Raw genomic sequence first — 12137 nt, forward strand, 5'->3', positions numbered from 1 at the left:
ATTGGGTACACATAGACACAAAGATGGGAACAATAAGCCCTGGGGATGTCAAAAGTGGGGAGGCAGAGAGGGAGGCAAGGGTCAAAAAAACTACCTATTGGGCACTATGTTCACTCCCTGGATGCTGGGATCATTAGAAGCCCAAACTTTAGCATCGCACAATATACCCATGTAACAAACCTGCACATGTACCCCCCGAATCTAAAATAATAATAATAATTTCCTCTTGCTTTTATTTACTATGTGCTTATTATTAGTTACTCCTAAAATCTACAATGCAAAAATCTTAATACTATTTTTCTACCTGCTCAAAAGCATCATAAAGTCTACCAGCTCCTCCTTTCCTCCCTCTCTTCTTGCCGTCCTTCCTTCCTTTATCTTCACCCTACCCCATCCCCTTCTCTCTTCCTCCCTTTCTCACATCCTCCCTACCTCTTTGTCTTTCTTTCCTCATTCTTCTTCTTTCCTTTTCTTTTTTCCTCCTCTTTCCCCTTCTCCTCAATGTCCCCTGTTCCTCTTGCTCTCCTTCTCTTTTCCTCGACCCTCCATTCTCCTGCTTCAAAACGAACTGGTTTCATTTAAGGTCTGAAGCATGACTGTTGTCTTGGGATTTTCCTTTGTAATTGTCCTGAGACTTTCACTTCTGTCCTGGATCTCCTATCCAAATATCCTGTCACTTTTTTGGATGTCCCACTTGTTTTCCTGGAACACTTTCTTTAGCAACGTTTTGAGAAAGGTACTTAGGAATATATTGGATACTTGTAGACCTGAAAATATCCGTCTTCCATCCTTGAACTCAACAGACAGTTTCCCTAGATATATACTTGAACATTGAAAATAACATTTACTATGAATTCTGAAAGCATTGACGCATTCACTTCAATCTTTGAATGTTACTGTTGGTTGACTGATGCTAGTAAAATTTTTATTCTCACATACCAAGGTAATATGGTTTGGCTCTGTGTCCCCATCCAGGTCTCATGTTGAATTATAATCCCGAATGTTGGTAGCAGGACCTGATGGGAAGTGATCATGGGGGCAGATTTCTCCCTTGCTGTTCTCATGATAGTGAGTTCTCATGAGATCTGGTTGTTTTGAAAGTGTGTAGCTCTTCCCCCCTTCACTTCCTCTCTCTCCTGCTGGCCATGTGCTTGCTACTTCTAACAGCATATGCTCATACGTGTTCACAAAGAGATGGTCTGAAATTGAAACTTACATTTAAATGGGAAGAATAACATAAAAGTTTGGCAAATTTGCAGGCTGACCATGTGGTAGAAAAAAAAAAAACATTTTCTGGGGAGGAGTTCAAGGCTGCATACATTTGCATAAGTAAAGAGACGCCGAATGTTAATAGCCAAGACAATGGGGAAAATGCCAACAAGGCCTTCCAGAGACCTTTGTGGCAGCCCCTCCCATCACAGGCCTGGAGGCCTAGGAGGCAAAAAATAGTTTTGTGGGCTGGGCTCAGGGCGCTCTGCTCTGTGCAGCCTCAGGACACGATGCCCTGCATCCCAGCTGCTCCAGCTCCAGCTGTGGTTAAAAGGAGCAAAGGTACAGCTCAGGCCGTTGCTTCAGAGGGTGCAAGCCCCAAGCCTTGGCAACTTTCATGTGGTGTTGGGCCTGCAGGTGCACAGAAGGCAAGAGTTGAGGCTTGGGAGACTCTGCCTAGATTTCAGAGGATGTATAGAAATGCCTGGATGTTCAGGCAGAAGTCTGCTGCAGGGGCAGAGCCTTCATGGAGAACATCTACTAGGGCAGTGTAGTGGGGAAATGTGGGGTTGGAGCACCCATACAGAGTCCTTACTGGGGCACTGTCTAGTGGAGCTGTGGAAAGAGGGTCACCATCCTTCAGACCCCAGAATGGTAGATTCACCAACAGCTTGCACTGTGCACCTGTTAAAACCACAGTTACTCAGTGCCAGCCCCTGAAAGCAGCCATGGGGGTTGCACCCTGCAGAGCGACAGGGCAGAGCTGCTCAGAGCCTTGGGAGTCTACCCCTTGCATCAGCATGCCCTGGATATGAGATACAAAGTCAAAGGAGATGATTTCAGAGCTTTGAGGCTTAATGACAGCCCTGCTGGATTTTGGACTTGCATGGGGCCTGTAGCTGCTTGGTTTTGGCTAACTACTCCCTTTGGAACTGGAGTATTCACTCAATCCCTGTACCCCTATTGTATCTTGGAAGTAACTAACTTGTTTTTGATTTTACAGGCTCATAGTGGAAGGGACTTGCCTTGTCTCAGATGAGACTTTGGACTTGGACATTTGACCTAATGCTGAAATGAGTTAAGACTTTGGGGGACTGTTGGGAAAGCATGATTGTGTTTTAAAATATGAGAAGGGCAGGAGATTGATTTGGGAGGGTCCAGGGGTGGAATGATATGATTTGGCTCTGTGTTCCTACCCAAATCTCATGTTGAATTGTAATTCCCAGTGTTGGGGGAAGGACCTGGTGGGAGGTGATTGGATCATGTGGGCAGGTTTCCCTCTTGCTGTTCTCACAATAGTGAATGAGTTCTCATGAGATCTGGTTGTTTTGAAAGTGTGTAGCACTCCCCCACTTTACTTTCTCTCTCTCCTCCTGGCCATGTGAATATGTGCTTGCTTCCCCTTTGCCCTTTTGCCATGATTGTAAGTTCCTGAGGCCTCTCCAATCATGCTTACTGTACAGCCTGTGGAACTGTGAGTCAATTAAACCTCTTTTCTTCACAAATTACCCAGTCTCAGGTAGTTCTTTATAGCAGTGTGAGAATAGACTAACACACAATGTATGTGACCTATGCTATTTTAAAATTTCATTTCTGGTCACCTTTTTGAGACAGGGTCTCACTCTGTCACCCAGGCTGAAGTGCAGTGACATGATAATGGCTCACCACAGCCTCAACTTCCTGGGCTCGAGCAATCCTCTGTCTCAGCCTCCTAAGTAACTGGGACTACAGGTGCATGCCACCACACCTGGCTAATTTTAAATTTTTTATAGAGATGGGGGTCTCACTATGCTGCCCAGGCTGGTCCCATACTCCTGGCCTCATGCAATCATCCTGCTTCAGCCGCCCAAAGTGCTGAGATTATTGGCATGTGCCACCATGCCCGGTCTCTAGTCACTTTTAAGATTTTCCTTTTATCCCCTTTGTTTTAAAAATATCATAATGATGTGCCTTTGTGTGGATATTTTTTCCCCTTTAGGATGCAGATTACTCAATAGACCCTCCTAATCTGTAGTCTCATATGCTGTAGTTCTTGGATATTCTCTTATACTTTATCTCATTCACTCCACTTTTTTTCTGTTTTCTAACTCTATGACTGACTTACTCCTGTTTTGAATCTCAGACTAAGTCTCTAATTTTCTTACTTCTTCCATTTTATTTTCCAGCTCTTCATTTTTTGTTCTACTTTATGGGAGATTTCTTCAACTTTACAACCTTTCTATTGATTTTTTTAGCAGTATAATTCATTTTATTCTACTTTTAATCATTGTAGGTTGTAAACATACATATAGAAAAGTGCACAGAACAAATATGTAACCTGAATTATTTATAGTAAAACAAACGGTCATGTTCTTTTAAATTATTTCAATAACTCATTCTTAACTACTTCATGGATGTAATATCTTCTCTTAACTCCACAAGGATATTAAGTATTTCTTTTGTTTCTATTTTACTTTATTTTCTGTTTCTATGTCATATCTGCTTTCTCCAAGTTTCTCATTTCTGTTTGTTAACTTTGGTATCTGTATTTTCATGTTACAATTTTACTTAAGTCTTGTCCAGTCCTAATATGTCCAGACATATGAATAGATTTAAAAACTAGAAAGCTAATTGGAATTTTTTACCTACAAGCAGGATACTTCAACCAATGGATCTCTTAATTAAGGGTGACTAGATAGGAATCTGTCCCATCTTCTTTGGTGGGTCACCCTAAGGTCAGCACCAAAGAGTATATAGTTGATTCTCCACAATTATTTACTGAATGACTGATATTTAATGCTGTGTTGTTTATACAGTGGAAAATTGAAATTCTGTAGCCTATTTTCTAACTTTGTATTCATGAAAATCTCAAACACAAAAGAGAATAGTCTCACATACCCATAGCATTTGGCCAAGCTTGCTTTGTCAATATCCCACTCTAGAGAGTATTTTAAAGCAAATCTCTGACAGCAGATCACTCCATCAAAAACGAAGCCCATTTTGGCCAGCCATGGTGCTCATGCCTGTAATTCCAGCACTTCGGGAGGCAAAGGTGGGAGGATCACCTGAGACCAGGAGGTCAAGGCTGCGGTGAGCCATGATCATGCCACTACACTCCCGCCTGGGCAACAGAGTGAGACCCTGTCTCAAAAAAAAAAAAAAAAGAAAGAAAAAGAAAGCCCTTTTTGACCTCTTGCCTTTGCATATGAGAGGAGTATCTCTGGTTGGAATGCAAGACTGCGGTGACTTTTATTCTTCAGTTACCCCTTGTATTAGTCCACTTTCATGCTGCTGATAAAGACAAACCCAAGACTGGGCAATTTACAAAAGAAAGAGGTTTAATGGACTCACAGTTCCACATGGTTGGCGAGGCCTTGCAATCATGGTGGAAAGCAAGGAGAAGCAAGTCATGTCTTACATGGATGGCAGGAGGCAAAAAAAAGAGAGCTTGTGCAGGGAAACTCCCCTTTATAAAACCACCAGATCTCATGAGACTTATTCACTGTCACGAGAACAGCATGAGAAAGATGTGCCCCTGTGATTCAATTATCTCCCACTGTGTCCCTCCCACAACACGTGGGAATTCAAGATGAGATTGGGGGTGGACACAGCCAAATCGTTATCACCCCTGGTTCCAGGAGTAGCTCTTAGTCTCTTAGTCTTCCTCTATAATGCTCTCTGCAGTGATTTCAGGCCTGACCCATGGAATGTTCTTTGAAATATTAGTCCCAAGGAAATAATAATCAGTTTCAGAAGAATCAGGACCTATTCTCACCAAGTGTGGATATTAAGGAGAAAGGATGATCCTGGTAGCAAAAACTTTTAAAATCTCTATAGCCCTCAGGAAAATCTCTGGTATCAGGACAACTGGTAATGAGATGTTTCAAGCTAAACTCCCAGGAGGAAGCTTAAACCAAGTTTTGTGAAGTTTAATCTACAAGGCCACTTTGCACAATCCCCATTACCTCTTTTGTCATGATAGCAACCCACGTTCCATAATAAGTAGTAAAGGCATTATCAGAAAAGACAGGAGGCCTGCAAATGTACACTTCATTCCTAGTCATTCTTAATCCTTAGATGTTTTCTTCTTCTTATAGTTACTTGGTATCTTGCAATCTATAATAATCACCTGTTAGTGTTTGGAAGCATCTCCACATAAATCAAGATGCTCATAATATCTTGACATCAGGCCAATTCACACCCAAATTTCTCAATGAACCCAGTAGTAGTTCAGACCCAGAATTTTAGTTCAGACTTTCTATCTACATCCCAATCACAAAAGTCTAAGATAAAACTGAATAGAGGCAGGGCACAGTGGTTCACACCTGTAATTCCAACACTTTGGGAGGCCAAGGTGGGTGGATTCCTTGAGTTCAGGGGTTTGAGAGCAGCCTGGGCAACATGGTGAAACCCCATCTCTATAAAAAATTAAAAAATTAGCGAGGCATAGTGGCAGGTACCTGTGATCCCAGCTATTTGGGAGGCTGCGGTGGGAGGATCACCTGAGCCTGGGAGGCCAAGGCTACAGTAAGCCCTGATCACACCACCGCACTCCAATCTTGGGTGACAAAGTGAGACCCTGTCTTAAAAAAAAAAAAAAAAAAAAAGTGGGCCGGGCGCGGTGGCTCAAGCCTGTAATCCCAGCACTTTGGGAGGCTGAGGCGGGTGGATCACGAGGTCAGGAGATCGAGACTATCCTGGCTAACATGGTGAAACCCCGTCTCTACTAAAAATACAAAAAACTAGCCGGGCGTGGTGGCAGGCTCCTGTAGTCCCAGCTACTTGGGAGGCTGAGGCGGGAGAATGGCGTGAACCCGGGAGGCGGAGCTTGCAGTGAGCCGAGATCAGGCCACTGCACTCCAGCCTGGGAGACACAGCGAGACTCCGTCTCAAAAAAGAAAAAAAAAAAAGTGAAGGAAAGTAGATTATTAGGAACAAACAGCCTCTCAGTACTTTGATTCCTTAATCATGAAACAGGAGTGATATCATCTCCCTTACCTCTATCTACAGTTCAAGAAAGTTCCTATGAAAGAGTGACCACTAATCAGGCACTAGTCTGTACAGCAACTTGAGTGTTAGTTCCATTTTACAGAGGAGAAAACTGAGGCTCCAACACTCCTAGTATTTTATCCTAGTACTTTATGGCATAGCTAGAAAATGTTGGAAGTAAGATTTGAACCTGAGTCTCTCTTATTCCAAAGCCTTCACTTGTAATCATTGTGCAGAGAGATTGGATGGGCGGGCTATGATGATTTCCATTTGTAATTGAAATGATCAATTTCTCACCAACGTAGCTACTATTACTATTTTTAGCTCTCTTTTCAACCGGACACACCTTATCCCTATTCCAGCTGAACATGGAAACCAATCTTCTAACAGTGGACAATCTGCAAGATGCAGCTTCTACACCTGCACTTCTCAAATTATCTATTACGACAGACTAATTTTTTTCCCATCCTTCATAAGCCAATGCTTGTGGTCTAAACCCTGTTCAACAAGATGAGTCCACTCATCACAAAATTGGATGTTGTACAAATATTGAACTTCTCTCAAAGTTTCTAAATGCTTACCCTCAATTACACTTCTCTTCTCATCCTAGAAAATAACAAATGGTTCATGAACCAGCATGGCCTCTATCAATGTCGGCTGTCATTCATGGATGGAGTGGGCATTTATCACGTGTTCATGCTTTCTAGCATCTATTCCCTCCCCTCCCAACTTAACCTTCCTAACAGCTCTCAATTCCCATCTGAGAACTCATGTTACTCTGGGGAAGTTGGTACCATCCCTGGATGCAGGCATGGGAGGTGTGACCCAGGAGAAATCAATCAAGGGGTTTCATCCCTCTGTCCTCAGATTGGTTCTGGGGCTAACATGTGACCTAAAATGGTCCAATTGGAGTGAATCTCAAAACAATTCCTTGGAATATTGGAGACAAGATACTCTCTTCCCCTGGATTTGTGGTGTTTGGGAATGAGATCTCAGCAGCTATTTTTTCTACCATGATGCAAATCTCCCCCAGAGGACAAGGACACAAAGAATGGCCAATCTGAGAAGACTACAGAAATGAAGTCACAGCCAAGATCACATCATACACCTCCGGACCAATGCTACAACCCCTTACCTCTGAACATTTCTCTGTCTTTTTGTTGTTGTTAAGCCAGTTTGAGTTGGATTTTCTGTCAATAGCAACTGAAAACTTCCTTTTTTATTACTTGGCTGCATATATTTCATCAGCAAGCACCTATTAAGTGCCCACTTTGTATCAAGTACTGTGTTAGGTGTAGGTATAGTGCTTCTCACAAAAGATACTGTAAAATGGGTCAGAGGAGGGATGAGTGGTTAATAGAGTTGGAAGCATTTAGACATGTCGACTGGCTAGCTTTAAGAGAGCCCTGTGTAATTTTAAGGTAATATTTGAAGCATAGATATTTGCAATTTATTTGCAAATTATTAATTTTGCAAGTAAAAAAAATACAGTGATTTTAAGGTTATCCCTGGAAGAAGGACAACCTGACTTCCTTGCATTATAACATCTGCTAATGTCATAATCTTTACCATTTTTACATACTACCTGTTCATTTTTATTTAATATTATTAAATTGATTCACTTACAGAACTTACATAGATGTATTTCAAGACAAAATTTCTATAATACCACTAAAATGGAAAACGAGTACCACTTTACATGAATAGAAGGCAATCATAAAATAAGTACAATGAAATTATAGAATGTTACTAAATACTGAGAAAGGTGACCTGACAAACGCTCTGACCCTGTAGACTGCTCTGTCTTTTGCCAAAAGGGAAATTAGCAAGTGTCCAAAAGGTGTTAAAGACATGTTAGCACCCCAACTGAGACTTTCTCCTTGTTACGTTTGGAGGGATTAAAAGAAAATTGAAAAAAGGGATCAATTTCTCACCAAGTATTTCATTGTTATTTAATGCTGCCTCTGCACACAACCACAAATTATCTCCTTTGCACAAAATGTACTGCCCTTGCCACTCTTTGAGAAACACTATTTTAAACAAATCTCATTTGATAGCTGAGCAAATCGAAGCCCAGAGAGGTAATGGGACTCTCCTAAGGCTTCCTGATTTCCAGCCTGCTCAACTCCCCTGTATTCAATAATATTTTATTACTTTCATTGGATTTATTTTGTGATTACCTTCTAATTAAGGCGAGTGACTCTGTTTTATTTTTTATTTATGGTAATGATATCAAGTTTCCTTTTTAAATAAGCTTTGGTTGCTTTTAAACCATCCCGTTGTTGAGACCAACGTGAAATAAGGCCCTTAGCAATGCCAATGACCCTGTGTTCCGAACACTGATATGGGAGTTGGGGCCGGGAAGTGCTGGGTAAAGAAGGGCAGGGTCCCTGGCAAAGGCTTCACCCTTGGGCCTGTGCCCACGGACCTAGGTGAGGACAGGCACTCCTGTTTTCGCGCCCAAAAGGTGCATTCTCCAAGACCACTCTGACCTGCCACACCCTCCTCCTGTGCCTACAAAAACCTCGAGCCCCTAGCAGACACAGACACAAACAGCTGGATGTTGAGAGGAACACTGGCAGAAGCAGACACCAGTAGACGCCGGCAGGCCATCTAAGATGGGACCACGCAGAATTCAGCTGGGGGAGGTCAAAGGAGAGTCCGGCTGCTGAGCATCCCGGAAAGATCACCTTTCCACTCCATCCCCTGCTGGCTCCCCATCCACCTGCTGGGAGCTATCTTCACCCAGTAAAACCTTGTACCCATCATCCAAGCCCACGTGTGATCTGATTTGTCCAGGACACTGGGGCAAGAACCCAGGATACAGAACGCCCTCTGTCCTTGTGATAGGGCAGAGGGTCTAACTGAGCTGATGAACACAAGCCGCCTGTGGACGGCTACGCTGAAGGAGCACATTGTACCACACGCCCACTGGGGCTTCGGGAGCTATGAATACTCAACCCTAGATGCTGCCGTGGGGTCGGAGCCCGCGGTCCCCACAACCTGCCCGTCTGCGTGCTCCCTCTAGGGACTTAAGCTGTGGGGCACTGAAGAAGAGAGCCACGACCCCATCGCACACCCCAAGAGGGAGATTAGGGAACTTTTCCCGTTTCACCACTACCACTTTACCCCCAAGCAAAGGCAGGCACAGGGATTTATACCGTCCTCTACTGCCCCATGCTGGAATCCCCAGATATGCCCCATGATTCAGGTCGTTCCCTCCCCAAGCCCAGAGGGGAGAATAGAAGCTAGGATAAGTGATTCCTCTAAAGCAGGGTTTCTCAATGTCAGCACTATTGACCTTTGGGACGAGATAATCTAGCAGCTCTGTGGATGCTGAGCAGCATCCCTGGCCTCTACTCCTGAGATGCCAGTAACACCCCTCGCCACACACACAAGTTGTAACAACCAGAAATTTCTCTGGACGTTGTCAAGTGTCCCCTGGAAGCAAAGTCACCCCTGGTCGAAAACCATGGGTTTACTCATGACTGGCAGGTTCCTATCCCAGCCCTCCAAATTTTCACAATAAACTTTAAATACAGAGCAGTCCTTTGCCACTACAGTTGAGGTAATTTGAGGTCACTTTCTTTTTTTTAAGACCAGAATATTTTCTAAGAAAAAAAAAAACCAATATGAACTCTCCACCAGCCATCAAGTTTACTCTTTTTGGAAAATTCATGTACACTCTCCCAGGCAAAGGAAGCTTAAGTGACAGCACCTCCAAGGGGTCCCTTACATTTGCCCACTGCTGGGTCCTCTCTTAATATTACTGAGCAGAGCCAGAAGGTGGCACCTGCTGACGTGGACGTTCCATTTTCTTATAACCCCTTGCACCTTGACTTTAGACATTTAAAACCAGTGCATTTCCATGCCTCATTTTGATATCTGGGCTCCATGCATGGCAATAGTGTCACTGACTAAATGCTGTGCCTGAACAAGTTTGAGCAGGACTTAGTGCCCCAGAAAGCAAATGTGCCATTCTTAAAGGAATTGTTGATGCTAAAAAGTCAAGTCACAAGGGATAGCATGAATGAATGAATGAATGAATGAATGAATGAATGAATGAATGAATGAAAATGTGTACATATTTATCCATTCATGTAATATGAAATTATGGTAAAATGCTACTGTCTTAATTTGGGTTCGTTTTTAAAACAGACTCTGAGACAAGGATTTGGGTGCAAAGAGTTTTTTTGGGGAGTGATCCCAAGAAGCACTGTGAGGGAGTGGGGAAGTCAGACAGAGAATGGAAGATGGCAATCGAGGACATCTTAATGAGCTGGTCACTCCCTGTGGACTGCCGGGGTTTAATCAATCCTTCAGGATACTTCTAGCAGACAATGCAGAATATGCTTCAGAATTGTCCCTCCAAGGGTCAAGGAAGCTGGGGTACTTGTCCTCAAGGATTGAGGAACACTCATGAGGTGTCACTCCTCTGGTGTCTCCTACCTGCTCTGAGAGGTACCAAGCACATTACCATGGTGCAAGGACACCCTTAGGCTGAGAGACACCGGAAAGCATCACAGCATATTGGAAATCATCAGAGCATCCAAGAACTGCCACAGACAATTAAGGCCTAGGGAGTGTGGGCTGGGTACCAACTGCACCTCCCAACAGCATCTGCCTGGAGTAGGCACATGTGGCTGCAAAAACCTTGTGGGGGATGAAGGAAAGCTCCCACCCCCTAGTTCAGGCTGCAGGTCTCTGGAATTATTTGAACAGCCTTCTAATAGTCTTCCTATTCCCCTTCATCTGCTCTCCACTTGGCAGCCAAAGTGAGCTTCCTGAAACACAAATCTGATTATTTCACCCTTAAAACTCCTCAGTGCCTGTACGATAAAGTCCAAACCTTTCAACGCTCTAACTTTACTTACCTCTGTGGACTTACTTCTCAGCATTCCCACGTCTTCTCAGATGAACCTGAAGTTCCTAAACAGAGCACTACTAACTCTCAGAAGTATGCTGAACATGGGAGATGGAGAAGACAATGCGATACGATACACTCCCTGCCTTCAGTGATGTCATTGAGAGCTATGATGTGGTCTATCAGGGTTGGGGGGTGGAGGGCGTGCAGGAAGAACAGGATGGAAACGAAGAATTCCAGTCCTGCATGTACCCAGGAAGCTACCATGGAAGGCACACATTAAGTAGATGTCATCCATATATACAGATTTGGTTATTTTAAGATTAACCCTTTCCTGTCTGGAGTTGGCTAACAGAAAGTCAGGGATGGGAGACAGGGCTGCTAAGTTTGGAAAAAGAATGTCTCCCTGATGTGTGCAACAGGTAGCACAGGGCACTGGGAATAGGGGGATGTACTGGAGGGAGCCAAGAGGGAAAAATCGAAGTTGCAGGGCTATGTGTTTTTCTCGGCAGCCTTTACAGCCCCAGATGACAGCCTCTGCAGTCAGTGTCTGTGGCCCCTCTACAGCCCTCTTGGAACCTTCAGAGCTCGGCAGATGCATAGATCTTCCGCTGATTAGGCTCAGAGGTGGCTGGGCGGCTCCAAGAGGCTAGAAGCAAAGAAAGAGCAGGGAGTGTGGAGGTGGATGGGTCTAATTATGCAGGAGCCATTTTCTGTTTACATAAAAATACCTTGAGTAATCAGCGGTGATGAGCAAGAGGAGCAAAGAGCCTGCCTGAGAGTCTGAGGATGTTATGATCAATTAAATACCATCTTTCCAAATGTTTGCAGAGGGGAATTTTAAGGTGGAACTGATTTTAATTTGACAGAGAAAACCTGAGGCGCTTTTCCTTGGGGCTCCAAAATGCATGCATATTGGTCTAGCCTGTGTCACTTGCTTCACTAAGAGTATATATTCCCTTCCTGTTATCACCCCTATATTTTCAGGATGAGCAAACAAAACAGAAGAAGACCTCTTTAAATGATGAGTGCCTACTCTGTGCCAAGTGTTTTGCAAATATTATTTCTAACCTTTGAAAACCCCATAAAGGTGGGT

The sequence above is a fragment of the Mandrillus leucophaeus genome, unplaced genomic scaffold, assembly GCF_000951045.1.
Source record: "Mandrillus leucophaeus isolate KB7577 unplaced genomic scaffold, Mleu.le_1.0 Scaffold7, whole genome shotgun sequence".
Classification (NCBI taxonomy): Eukaryota; Metazoa; Chordata; class Mammalia; order Primates; family Cercopithecidae; genus Mandrillus; species Mandrillus leucophaeus.